Raw genomic sequence first — 13,760 nt, 5'->3', positions numbered from 1 at the left:
GGAAAAATAGTATGCAGTGTGAATGAAGTAATTCTTCACGTGATACTTCCATATAAGTCTGTGATATGTGTAATTTTGTATTAATAATATCTTTCTAAGAACATAATCTGTGAGAAAGAATCCCTTTTTATCTGCAAGATAGGTTAGTATTTTTCATAGTAGTTGTAGATACTGTTTACCTTGATACCTACTTATCACTGATGGCATAGATAATCTCTAATGGTGAAAATTATCCTCCTGTATTATTTTTCCCATAATAACAGTGTGGGTTTTACCAAGGCCTGTTCAAACTTGCCACTGGTTTCTCCTCATGACAGTCAGATTACAGAGCTGCCAGTGGAAGACCCTCAGCACTACAAAATGCTAAAAGCATCCCAGGCCCCGTACAGTGCTTGGTTTTAGCTGATGAATTTCTCTCTGCTAGAAATAGGTACAGTAATGAGTGAAAAGGTGTCAAGAACTAGCTGGGGAGAGCCTTTTAGAGAAAGACCATAAGACTTAAAACAATACTGTGCCAAGGCAAAATATCAGGAAAACTGTTTTAAATTCCTTCAGTGAAACATACACTGCGCTGAGGATTACTGTTTTAAGAAGAGGATGTTTAACTGCTTTGGCTGTATCATCTAGTGAGGTATTCACCCTCTTGGTAAAATTTTTGTAAAATATATTTAAACTTTCATGGCAAAACCGTCTTAGCTAGTCTTAAATGAATAACAGGAAATGTGAGTTTATTTTGAACTGTTTTGAACTGTTGCACAGACACCTGACTGAGGAATTATACAAAGCATCGTACCTCTAGGCCAAATTTCATTTTTGACATAGAACAGGCTTGAGGCTGAAGTCCTCTAACCTAATGAAGTTCTTCCCTTCTAGAAATTCTGTACTTAAGGTTCTTAGCACCAATGTATTTGATTGCTAGTTTGGCTAATGAAATAAAACCCATTTGGCTAGAATTATCTAGAAGATTATCCTAAATAAATCAACAGGAATGTATCTTGCTTGGGCTAAGTCTTTTGATTTCATAATTCCTAAATAGTGAGGAAATTTTATCTGAAGGATTCTGTTTACATAATTGGTTGTCATTTATCTTACTGTTAACATGACAGTGGAATCCAACATTCTTTGAATTGTTAGAAGTAAATAATCACTAGGAAATCATAATAAAGTATTTTTCTGTCTCACATTATCAAAGGGAAATTGAATCTATTAACTTCTTCCACATCCTTTCATATGATTCAAACCTTATGTAACTTGTCTTGGGCTTCTTTTTTTTTTTTGTATTTGTAATTCAGAAATTATGTTTCTATTGTTTTTTCTTTTGACTTTGTATCTGAAAACAATTTTTAAATCCTGCATTCCTTAAATATTTTTACACTGCTTAAAACAAAAATATTTCTAAAATCAAGAATGTATCATCTAGAGGAATTCAGTGCTGTCAACTATTTCTGGATAGCATTCAAATTTACAAAAAGGGTATCTCATAATTCAGCTGAATCATCATGAAAACCATGATTATGTTGATGTGCTATTTAAACTATCTGGGAAAAAAAATGAGGAAGCACAAGAGTCCAAAATGCAAGCAGTGGGATGTGGATCAGTGGAAAAGGACCTGGGGTTGCTGGTCAACAGCAGCTGAACATGAGCCAGCCGTGCCCAGGTGGCCAAGAAGGCCAATGACACCTAGCCTGTATCAGCAGTAGTGTGGCCATCACGACCAGGGCAGGGATTGTCCTCCTGTTCTCAGCGCTGGTGAGGCCTCACCTCGAATCCACTTCTGGGTCGCTCAGTTCGGGAAGGACATTGAGGTGCTGGAGTGGGTCCAGAGGAGGACTATGGAGGTGAAGAAGGGCCTGGAATACAAGTGCTATGAGGAGAGGCCGAAAGAGCTGGGGGCATCTAATCACTCTTTACAACTCCCTGAAAGGAGGGTGTAACCAAGTAGGGTTTGGCCTCTTCTCCCAGGTAACAAAGGGTAGGACAAGAGGACACAGTCTAAAGTTGTGCCTGGGGAGGTTTAGGTGAATGTTATAATATCTGAAGAATTGAATTATGATATCTGAAGAATTTCTTCACAGAAAGGGTGATCACTGTCCCTGGAGGTGTTTAAGGAAAGACTCAGTGTCATGGCCTAGTTGACATGGTGGTGTTCAGTCATAGGTTCGACTCAGTGATCTTGGAGGTCTTTTCTAAGCTGATTCATTCTGTGATTCTGTACCACGTTATAACTTTATAATTATTTTATACATTATTTTCTGGTTTAAGAATATTGAAGAACTTGTCTAATGTAATTATAATTAACTTAGTGGAGTTACTCTGCATTTTTCTTGTGGAACTAGGATAAGCAGGTTTTCCTCACCTGAAACTGTGAATATAGTAAAAAGCCAAGGGCAGAAATGCTTACCTGATGGTACTTTACCAGTGGGCTCTAGGCTGTGGCTCTATCCTCAACTTTCAGAATGATATTTTCTGTCTTTTTTGAACTATTTCTCTTATGTAACGCCCCAAACAATTTATGAAGCTATTGTGTTGCAAGGTTCACTGACAATTTGAATCCAGTGAAGTCAGTCAATCAGGTTCTAATATATTCTCTGTCAAGATTCCAACCAAACTTAGGTTTTTGTAAAACAGGTAAATAAAATACTTTCCCTTTCCCTCCACAAAGGGGATTGGGAAGAACAAGACAAAGTGAAAAGATATTTATTTCATAGGGAAAGGGGGTTTATGTTTACACTCCACTTGTAAGGAAAAATATTCTCTTTCTCATGGCTTATACTTCCAAGATGCCTGTTGGAATAAAAGTTTTAAGAGGTGAATCTCCTACAAATGCAGATGTCTTTGCTGATTAATATCCTCTTAAAGGTTACATGAGGTATAATATACTGACACATGATAGGGTTAAAATGATAATTGTTAAAAAACCATATAATATGGGCTTGCTCTTGGTCTCTTACCTTGATTTTTTTTAGAGAATATGGTAATATGAAAGGAATGGAGAGGGGAACCTTTTACACAGGAATAGTCCCTTCCTTTCCACCCTATGCTACAATTTTCATTATGTTCAGCATGGTAACAAGAGAAGATAGAAGGAAGTATAATTTTATTTGAAAATAACACCTGCATCTCAAGTGTTATCAGCTTGTCTAATTCTGTGCTTTCAAGAGAGACTTCAAATGCTTGCTGTAAGGCAAAACTTCCCTTGCCTGGGAATTACAGAATACTTCAGCGAGCTTTGCTGGATTGCTAAGGAATAAATGAATTTGGCTCTGTAAGTATGACATAGTGTACTTTAAATATACAAAACAAGGCAAAGGAAATTGTAAGTAAAGCTTTTTATCCCAGAGTATTGGAATCAATGAGCAAGGGCATAATTTAATCTCAGATCTTTATTATTGGTGATGATGGAAGAGCATGAAATAAACCAGTTTTGCTTTCCAGTCCCAAGTTGTTCACAGGAGAGAGATTTGAAGAAAAACCATTGCAGTTCAAGTATACTTGAGCTGGAGATCAGAGAAAAAAATGAGGCTTTTCAAAATAAGTGTGCTCTAAAGTTATTTTTCAAAACAGCTTTGTACATTAAGAGGTACAATAAGTCATGCATTAAGTAACTGGAAATTGTTCCCTCCTTTGATTTATTTAAAAAAAAGAAGAAAAAGAAAATAAAAAGGAGGGGGAAAAGTGAAATTTCCCAGTGGGAAATATCTTTAAATGTTGTATCCCCAGGATATTTGGGAAAAATAATAGGCTATTATGGAAAAGCCTCAATATAATGAATGTGCAACAACTGGAAGTGAATATTATTTTCACAGAATCCCAGAAAAAGCTGAGTTGGAGGGGACCCTCAAGGATCAAGTCCAACTCCTGGCCCTGCACAGGACCATATCCAAGAGTCACACCAGGTGTCCAAGAGTATTGTCCAAATGCTGCTGGAGCTCTGTCAGGCTGGTGCTGTGACCACTTCCCTGGGGAGCCTGTTCCGGTGCCCAGCCACACTCCAGGTGAAGAACTTTTCTCTAATATCCAGGCTAAACCTCTCTTGACACAACTTCAGGCCATTCCCTTGGATCCTGGTCACTTCACATCTGAAAAGGACTCTACATGCCAATGAAGAGTAAGCAGGGCTTACTGTATATTCTTTTTCTATCCTTGACTGTTGGATCAGTTTAGGTTCAATTATGAAATATTAAGAGGTTATAGAATGATTGTACATGAAAATCTGAGTTGAAGGTGATACATATATCACTAGACTTTTTATACTATAATTTGAAAACCATCTGAAGTTGATATAAATCTGGTTATAGGCATGAGTTTTGTGACCTCTGTTTCAGATACAGTTTCTGCCTTTGGATTTAAATATTTGCTTCCGTTTTCATTGTTCAGGAAATGAAGCTTGAAACTATCTTAGCTTAAGACATTTACCTCCAAGTTTCAATATTTAAAATCTTTGAAAAACCTTTTTAATTCATAGAAAATTTAGAGCATTTTTTTTCATGAGGACTTTGGTAAAAGGATTGTAAACTTTAAGCTTTACGTAGCAAGTGGGTATATTTCTTGAAATGTAAGATACTGAGCTTTTTCTGAGTAAGAGAGGGTAAAATAATTTTTTGTCATATTCATGTATGTGAGGTAGGACCTGCAGAAGTTTACCAGATTATGTGGAATTAATTTTCATTATGTTTTCATCTTTTATTATATCGTACACTTTTTATCACTGCTTTGCGTTTGTTTTTATTTTATTACTGTGTTATTGGTCACCTTCCTTTCAGTAATTATGACACTTTATGGATACTATATTACTCTAATTAAGGGCTGAAAATGTGTAACATTCACAACCCTAAATTTGACTCCTAAGTACAGGATTCTGAGGTACCTAAGCAAAAGTAATACCCAAATTTAACCACTGTATGCCTTGCTTGCCCACTAGGTTCATTAGGATCTGGTCAGCTCTGACCCAGAAGTCCACAGCTCTTAACATAAGCATGACACAACCTTCTTAGAAGCCCTGCTAACTGGAACACAAATAGATCATTCCCACAGTAAATTAATGCTCAAGTAAGCTGTCTAAAGAGCTTAGGGGGAGAAACAGGGCAGAACAGGGAAAGAGAGATGTATAATGCTTCATACATATTCTGTCTTTTTTAGGTTCAAAATCAATGGCTCTGTAATCAGGTGGTGGACCTGGCCAGAAACTTCCCATCAGAAAACAGTTCAGAGTCAGAAAAAGGTGGAAGGGAGCTGTATTTCTTCTAATTGTTATTTTTCTATGTACAATTCTATTTAAAAACCAGCCCACCCTAAACCCTGGCTTAGGTTGCCAAATACGTAATTTTGTCTGCGTGGGGTAGCATTCTCATGCAGCAGGGCTGAATTTTAAGAGAAGAGAGACTTAGGGTTGTTGTTCAGGAAAGTGGACAGGGCACGTGAGGTACTGTGAGCATATGGACTGGACATTCATTTCAGGTAACTTAGGAAGAGCTAACAATTAAAACCAGAGACAGTCTTTATGTTTCCTGGCAGCTGCATATTTACCTGCATTTACTGAAGGAATAATTTGTCATTTCAGGATTGTAGGATTGCTGTCTGTTGTCAGCCTTCTCAATTTATTGGAGTCTGTGCTGGCCCTGGTAGCATGGAGGATGGGGTGTCAGAGATCACAGCCCCATGTCCATTCTCCAGTTCTGCTGTAGGGCAGAATGGGGGCTGCCAGGCCATATCCTGTCTGTCTGTAGTAGTTTCACAGAAGTGAGTAGCTTGGAAAGTTGTGGTGGTGAATATTTGCAGGTAGTGCTAAGTGCCTTGCTGTGGGAGTCTCTGGACCATATAAAATGGATTACACAGGGCAGTCTGGAGATGTCAGCTGAGCATGCTGTATAAATACAGGCAGTATCTTTCATATGTGGGTAAGGGTTGTACCTTACTATACCTGTCTTCATGAGATCATGAGAATGGTCAGAGTCACCATGGCAAATCCAACAAAAAAGCTGCATTCACAATGGTCTAATACATCCACAGCCTTGTGCATCAGGGTCAGACAGCATTTCTTCAGAAAAGATGGGACTCTGCTGCAGGATACATTACAGAATACTACCCTGTAATGTTCATGGGCAGGGCAGGAGCCAGCACCCATAGTGGATCTGGTTACTTGGGTTCGTTCAAGAACCAAAGATCAGTTTTTTCACTCTACTAGACTATCTCACATGGACTTGCTCACCCCCAGCATTATATTTAGGTCTTGGCTTCCCTTCCCAGCAGGGAGGTCATGGCTGGTCCAGGAATGCTGGAACCAAAGCCATGTTGGATCTCTTGTGTGCCACTGATCGTGGCTACTGGCCTCAGTCATTACAGACCAAGGTCCCTGAGCACCCCCTGGCAGTTGTTTCCACACATACCCCCTGACCCCTGAGATCTTTATTCCAGCTGAGATTTTCACTGCCTTCTTTCCCTTCTTTCCAGGCCTTTTTTTTTTTTTCCTCCAAAGCCATGTCTTTTTTTTTTTGGAAAACCTTCTTTGAGGCCCCTAGTCTCTCATTTTCTCAAGTAGTCTATGTAGAAACACAATGCATGATCAGCCTCCTAATTGGGGGTTCTGTCTCTGTATTAATTGGAGGAGTTGGGATGTGCTGCTGTTCAGTCACAATGTTATCAAAATTTATATCCAGACTGTACAGATTGTCAGTGGAAACTAGCAGTCTTCCTGAGGATATAAAGTTCAGTTTCAGATATTCACACTGGTATAGACACTTTCATTACCTACTTGCTATTGCTTAATTTTTTTTCCTGCAACAGCAATGCACCAAAGATGCCTGAAAATACAAAAAGAAACCCTGCCTGTTCTCGGGCTTTGTCCATGGGAAGTGGACTGCGTCACCATGCTAACCACAAGAAAAACATTCCAATCTTACAGTGTTCCCTGTACTCATCTCAAATTAACTTCTCCAGGAGGGATAACATTTTAGGCGCATTTGTTGAGGAGGAAAATTGAAGCAGGGAGATGATAAAGACTTACTGAGAGCTAGCACAATAGCTTGGTGGCAGGACCAGGAAAAGAGGAAGAGATCTGACCTCACTCTGGTCTCTTGGAGTACTTAATTGTTGTAGGGGCCTCCAGTCGGTAATGAGTCTAAGACAGTGGAAAGCACAATTTCTCACGGGGGCGGGGGTTGTGGTGAAGATGTTCATTTCTCTCCTTTTGTTTGAGAGCTGTCTTTGAAGGCATTGTTCTTCCACAGCTGCAGTAGCCTACATTCATTGTGATAATTGTGGGACAATACATAGAATGGATGATTGATACATGAGATAAAGTTGTGTAAGAATATTACTAGACGATCATATGGAGATAATAAATTACACAAAGACAGCTCAAAGAAATAAGCTAAGGACAATTTTAGTGGGGTACAATGTGGGAGATGGCACAGCAGATCCAAATAGGGATAAAAATGAGTAAGAGAAACAGCAACTAAAACATTTGCTGGACAAGTCATATAACAGGACATGAGTTAAAGTACTAAAGATAGGTGAGTAGCTCATGGGCAGAAAAGGAAACAAATTCTCTGTGCTCATGAAGATCTCTGTACTGCCTATGCACCCTGTCATCTTTTTTTCCATATAAGAAGGAGCTGGAAGTGCACTTCTTTGTTTTGGTAGGAAATCCAGGTTTATTTACGGGGTCTGGATTTTTAGTAGGTTGAGTCTGAGAGTTACCACAAAGCTTGCAGACCAGTCTGGACATATTCAAAGAGTCAGTAAGGTGCCATAGTAAAGAGATTGCTGCCTTACAAAATGTGAGGTGAGCTCAATGCTTTCGAAGCAGAACACATATCGGTGTTCCTATCTGACGGGTGTAAGATGTAGAAAGTAAAGAGCAGACAAAGTTTGGATTGGATTTTATTTTATTTTAAAATTCTTTTTTGAGGCACCCTTTGTAAATTTATTGCCAGTTCCATGTTAAGATGTCTGAGAGACAGGCTTTCTTACGTTTTCTGGCTCTTCTAAATTCTCACTATTTATCAATCATACTATATGGCCTTGACAGTTTGAACTCTCAGTGAATATAGTTTTAAGAACGCCTTGAAAATTTTTATAATGAAAGAGTAGATTAAAAGGAAGATGCAATTTTTACTACTAAAGGAGTATCTGAAATAAATATACTCACTTATTACTAACTATTCCTCTACTGAGTCCACCACTTAAGTTTTTTAGTAGATATGTAATAAACATGGTTGCTTCAGGAAAATTCAGTGGAAGGAGAAATGGTTTAGGCACTTCTGCCAACTGATCACCCTGTGGCTATGGGCTTCTCTTCCATCTGAGAACAATAGCTACTACATAGTGCTGTGACTGCCTCCTCGGTGAACTTGCTCAGAATCCCTGCTCTGAATGCAGAGGAAGGTGAAGGGGAAGCTGACTTTCCTTTCTCACTGTTGAACTTCTAATACAAATGTTGATCTCTACAATATGTATTACTGCTTTCAGTCAACAGACTATGATGTCTTAGATCTCAATAATTACGCCCTCCTTGCCTAACATGACTGGTATTTCTAAATGTCTGGTATATTCCATAGATGGGTTGTCTGTGGCATAATATAATCTTAAGGACTTTGATCCAAACTTGTTGAAGGCAGTGGGATGTGTCTGTTGACTTCAGTTGTTTTTAAGGGGTCTGAAACAAATAGAGGATTTGGACTAGAGCATAAGTTTAACAGCTAATACTGCCTGCAGCAGTGCAGCATTTTCCCCACTCTGTTAAATCACCTTTAAGACCTTTAAAGAGGTCAAATTTTTCTTCCCCTCTCAAAATACTGAAAACATTTTAGTAGCCTATGCTAATCTTTTGCAATACCCTTATTTGAATATCATGAGCTGCATGATGGGCACAGAATGTTGTGAAGCTTACGTGTTTTAAATTTTGAAGCAAGGTTCATTCATGACATCACGTGTCAAGTTTCATCCCCCAGGGAAGGTGCGTGTGTGGTTTTTGTTTTGCTTCTTTTGGTTGGTTATTTTTTTCAAACTGAGTTATTAGGCCCTGAAAAATGGAAGTGCTGATATAATCTGAAACATATTTCCTGAAGGGCCCCGTTAGAGCAATAGTCTAAAAGTCTAATAAGTCCCATTGTGAGAGTCATTTGTCATTTTATCCCTACAGGCAAATTTTTAAAGGTTAGTGAGGGCTATTTGTCAAAGTTAAATGCTGCTTTAAATTTTGTTCCCAAAAACCAGGCGTTTTGTGAATATTCCTCGTTGTCCTCTTCAGATTATCTTGGTAAAAAAAAAAGGTTGGAATAGGATGGATGGGGAGCAAAGTGTCTGAAGCGAATTGCTTATACACTTAATTCTGAAGAACAAATTTGTTGTATAAAAAGTTTCAACTGAGCCTGCACAGTTTTGGTCTGTGCCAATAGCCAATAAGTGGAAAAATGCAGGTATTTTTAATAGGATTAGTTTAAAAGGAGAAACTACTTCAATAGTGGCTAAAAGTATAGGAATCTTGCTGTTTGTTCTTCTCTAGATGGGAATGCTATCTTGAAATTCCAAAATGTTGTCAGGATAGTTTCAAGTGTTTATACTTGTTGATGGAAATCAAGCTTCCAGTCTAGTGAAATCCTTCTACTTAACTCTGATAGAATTTAACAAAATTTTGACATACAAAGTATTTACAATAGTAGGAAAAAGGATACAAGAATGCTGCCTTTAAAGTGGCAAAATGATTCATGGTCATTGCTTTTTAACGTGTTCTTTAAAGCATAGTGGTATGAAAATGCTTACAAATGAAAATTGTATTCCACTTAACTATGGCATTGGCATTTTACAGGGAGTTGGGTAAGAACCTTTCTCCTTTTAATTAAAGAAGTCTAGTGGGGATTTTGTATTTTTCATCAAGTTACTAGTTATTTTGTCTGACAGTGCAAAACTGGAGAGTTGAGATAGATGACTTTATAGTAAACATGTTGTAGGCTTATAGGATCTATTTAAAGTAGCCCATAGAGAAGTGATAGTCCTTCTGTGTACCTTGATAATCAGACACCCCAACAGATAAAACAAATAGCAAAACAAAAAAGGGAGTACTTATTTTTCCTGATTTTTTAATCAGCAAACTCTTCCCTAAAGATGGATCAAATCCTCTTATTTAATTTATTCAGCATAAATGAATTGAGACCTGATTAGCCCGCAGTTGGGAGAATCTCTCTGCAATGACTTGGAACACTTGCTAGGGATTAACCCCAAATCCCAATTCTTCTTCACTGCCTGTTCTAGTAGCATCATTTTTTCATGACTTTGGAGTCCTTCTTTCAGAGGTTACTGAAATACTTACATGCCTTTAACCTTTCACATTTTTAAATGCTTATGATTAACTTCATCAGCAAGAATTTTCTGAGAATCAGTCTGTGATTCAGTATTTATGAAGCTGAGTGCATGAATTGCACTGAAGTATTATTTAACTCTAAGCAGTAGAAGAATTGCTGTGATTGTAAAGTAGTAATTCCATTAACTTGCTGTTGAGCTTTGGATGCATCTTTTCTGCTAAAGACAAAAGCCCTTGTGAAAGTACTTGCTCATTATCCTGAAATAATAAGATAACACTATGCAGTTCAGTATGAAAAGTTCTTACATCAACAATATGTTAATGATAAGCATAACATTTTCCTATTGACAGACTGATTTCATCAGAACAATCAATCATTACATATCTAATGTTTTTAGAAATTTTACAAAGAAGTTGCATTTTTAAGGCCAGATCATAGCCAAAAGGTGGCAGTATTCTATTCAATATTCATTTACAAAACAGTACAAAAATGCATGTATTTATTGACACTTTGCTTCTAATATCAGATCAAACTGGATAATCGTATCCTAAAAATAGTGTCTATTTATGAAAAGACTTATTTAGACTGAATGTACAAATTAAATTTGTTGCTTATACCTTAAAGTTTGCAAAAAAGAATCTAGTTTGTAAATTTTAATTATTAGGTGTTTAGTGTTTCACATGATACCTACGTTGTCACCAAAAGAGAACTCTGTGGCCTGGGGGTTTTTATGAAGTGCTTAAGAGCATTAGAACTTTTTCTGTAAATGTTGGCAGAGTTAACTCATTTTACCTTCAAAAAGAAAGAAATTAATCTCCGCATGCTTTTAATATGAGCCAAAACTGCTGCATTAAAACCAATTTGTTTTATACACCCTAGAGATTGGTAATATTTTTCATTAAGTAAGTATGGGCTTTTTTGTGCTGAGACAACAATAACTTGAAGAATTGCTGAAATACTGCTTTTCCTGCCTGCCAAGTTATTTAGCTGTACATCAGTGGTTTGTGTCAGGATAGATTGAGATTGAAGTTTGACTATTAGTAGGAGAGAATGCTTGCAAGTGCAATTATGTTCAAGCAAATATTTCCATGTAAATTTTGATCCATAGTTACATCAGATGTTATTATGAATTTACTGTAGTTATAGAGTAAGTTTAAGTCAAATAAAGTAAATATATATTCTATTTTAATGTATGAAATACTTCTAAAAATCACTTCTTGTCACAGTCTTTTAGAAATATTTAAGAATGAAGGATCTATTCTCCAAATATTGACCGTTCCAGTTTCCTGTTAATATTTTTCATTGTTTTTTTTCAGTGTTGAAAAGTTTTGATAAATGTTATGTGTGAAATGGAAGAAAACTTGATTCAGTGGGCAGGACATGGGAAATCCAAATGAAATGGTACTGCTTTTTAATATGCTTTGGTATTCACCTCCAGTAGAGAATAATTCACACCTATCAATCTTTTTTAATGTCAAGCAAAACATGGTACAGCTCCCAAGGGAACTGGAATTAATAAGTCTTTTGATTCATCACTGACTTCTCTGTTTTGGCACTTAATTTTCTCCAATAGCCCACTCACTGAATCTCTGAGGGCAGTTTCTTTTTCCAGAAAAAAAGGATGTGGCACATTTTTATTCAAGAATCATTTTGATATTCTCACATGGACAGGAAGGTGATGTGAAATTTCATTCTTTATATAATCAAATAAGGCAGAGCATTGTATCAGTAGCACAAACTCTGGAAACATCATGAAGGTAAGAATGAAGGTGTTGGACAAACGTAGTTGAATACCACAGATATAACTAAGAAACTGCTCAGAAGACCAAAATGGATGATGTTATTTTTTTACCAACAAATCATCAGTTTTAATCATAGAGTCTTAAGGAAGAGCAAGTGTGCAAATGCTGACTGCTAATAATCTATTTCCTGCTGGGTTCCAGTGTTTGTGATCCATCTGCGTCTAGAGTTTATTCCCAAAGAATATTTTAGAAAAGCTTACTTATATAGAATGGCCTAGAAATTTCTTGAAATTATTTTGGGAACAAATCCAGATAGTGAAAACTGTGGGATATATTCTTGTATATGGATATTGAAAAGAACCATTGCTTATGGCAGTGTGCTCCCAAGATAATGAATATATATCCCTAGAGGAGTAGAGGGATATCTTGTCAGTGATGTGTCACAGTTTAAGCAAATTTGGTCAGGAATCACAGCACAACTACAGTAATAATTTTTTTTTACCTTACCCTTCAAATTATATGAGCAAATCTCCATCTAAAAGCAAGAGCATATGCTTTCAGTAAAGTGTAATTGTCCTAGCAGTCCTCATGTAGGAGAATATGCCTTATGCATGTGTAGTTACATAGGACAGCAAATGATGCTCACTGTTTTCTTTTTGTAATTACACTGGGAGGGATTTATGCATTAAGGTATTAATCTTAAGGGTAAACTTCCTTGTGATAGTATGTAAATAGAGCTCTAGGTTTATGTTTTGTCTGCTAAGAGAAGGATGAGCTCCCTGAACAAAACAGAACAAGTAGTGGAAGGATTTGGAAGGTTTTTGTGTTCATGCACAGGATGAGGTTTTGCATCTGCTGAATGCAGGTGTGCTCTGTACTTGCTGCTGTGGATGACCAGTGCCTGTGCACTTGCTTCTAGGGGCTGCTTGTTCTGTACTCTAGAGAGGCCATGGTTTCCTCTTGAACCTCTGCCTTTGTCAAAACCCTGTTTTGTCCTGATGCCAAATGCAGCAGTAGGTGGAATGGGAGACACTGCACATGGATGGCCATTGCTGAAGTGCATGTGTTGCATCATGTATTGCTCATCAGGTAAGGGTTATCCCTAAGGCTTGCTGGCATTTGAGTAAAAATATAACTGGCTTGAAAATTTTTGTCCTCTGTGTTCCTTCAAGAAAAACTTGTGATGTGCAATAAATTAGCAGTTATTACCAAACTGTGTTGGTGTTTCTGTACTAGACCTTTTAGGAGATAGATTCCCAGCAATGTTTTCAAGCTTCAGTTCTGATCAAACAGACTTGTTTAACTTTAATAGATTTAATTGGTGAGCAAAACTTGCCAAAATCTAGTTTATTACAGTTGTATGCCTCTACTCAAGATCGCTTTTGGGGAATGAAGGCAGGGCAGGACATAGGTTCTAGGAAATTTTGTGCCTCTTAGGAGATTTGATATTATTTAACTTGGGCAATAAAATGCAAATCAGTCTGTAAGGGAAATATAATTCATATGAAACAGTGCCCAGCTCTCTTGGAAGTTATAGGGAGATTTCTCAGGGACTGAAATGGAGTTTGATATGCTGCACCTCCTCTGAAGATACTATTAACAGTGCCATTGCTAAAGAACATACAGACTGGGCACTGATCCTGTGCTGTTTGGGTGCTCTGAAGTTGCTGTGAAATAGCAAAAACCCCAGTTTTTTCTCCTAACATTTTTCTCAGGT

At 37.4% G+C, this 13,760-nt stretch overlaps 1 long non-coding RNA gene across 1 annotated transcript in view; it reads left to right on the top strand.

Annotated features, from left to right (window-relative positions):
- LOC129046658 (uncharacterized) overlaps positions 1-13,760 on the top strand; it is a 28,249-nt gene that overhangs the window by 1,077 nt on the left and 13,412 nt on the right. The window lies entirely within an intron of this gene.

This window comes from Molothrus ater, chromosome 1, assembly GCF_012460135.2.
Source record: "Molothrus ater isolate BHLD 08-10-18 breed brown headed cowbird chromosome 1, BPBGC_Mater_1.1, whole genome shotgun sequence".
NCBI lineage: Eukaryota > Metazoa > Chordata > Aves > Passeriformes > Icteridae > Molothrus > Molothrus ater.
This window is presented reverse-complemented; position numbering and strand designations above follow the sequence as displayed.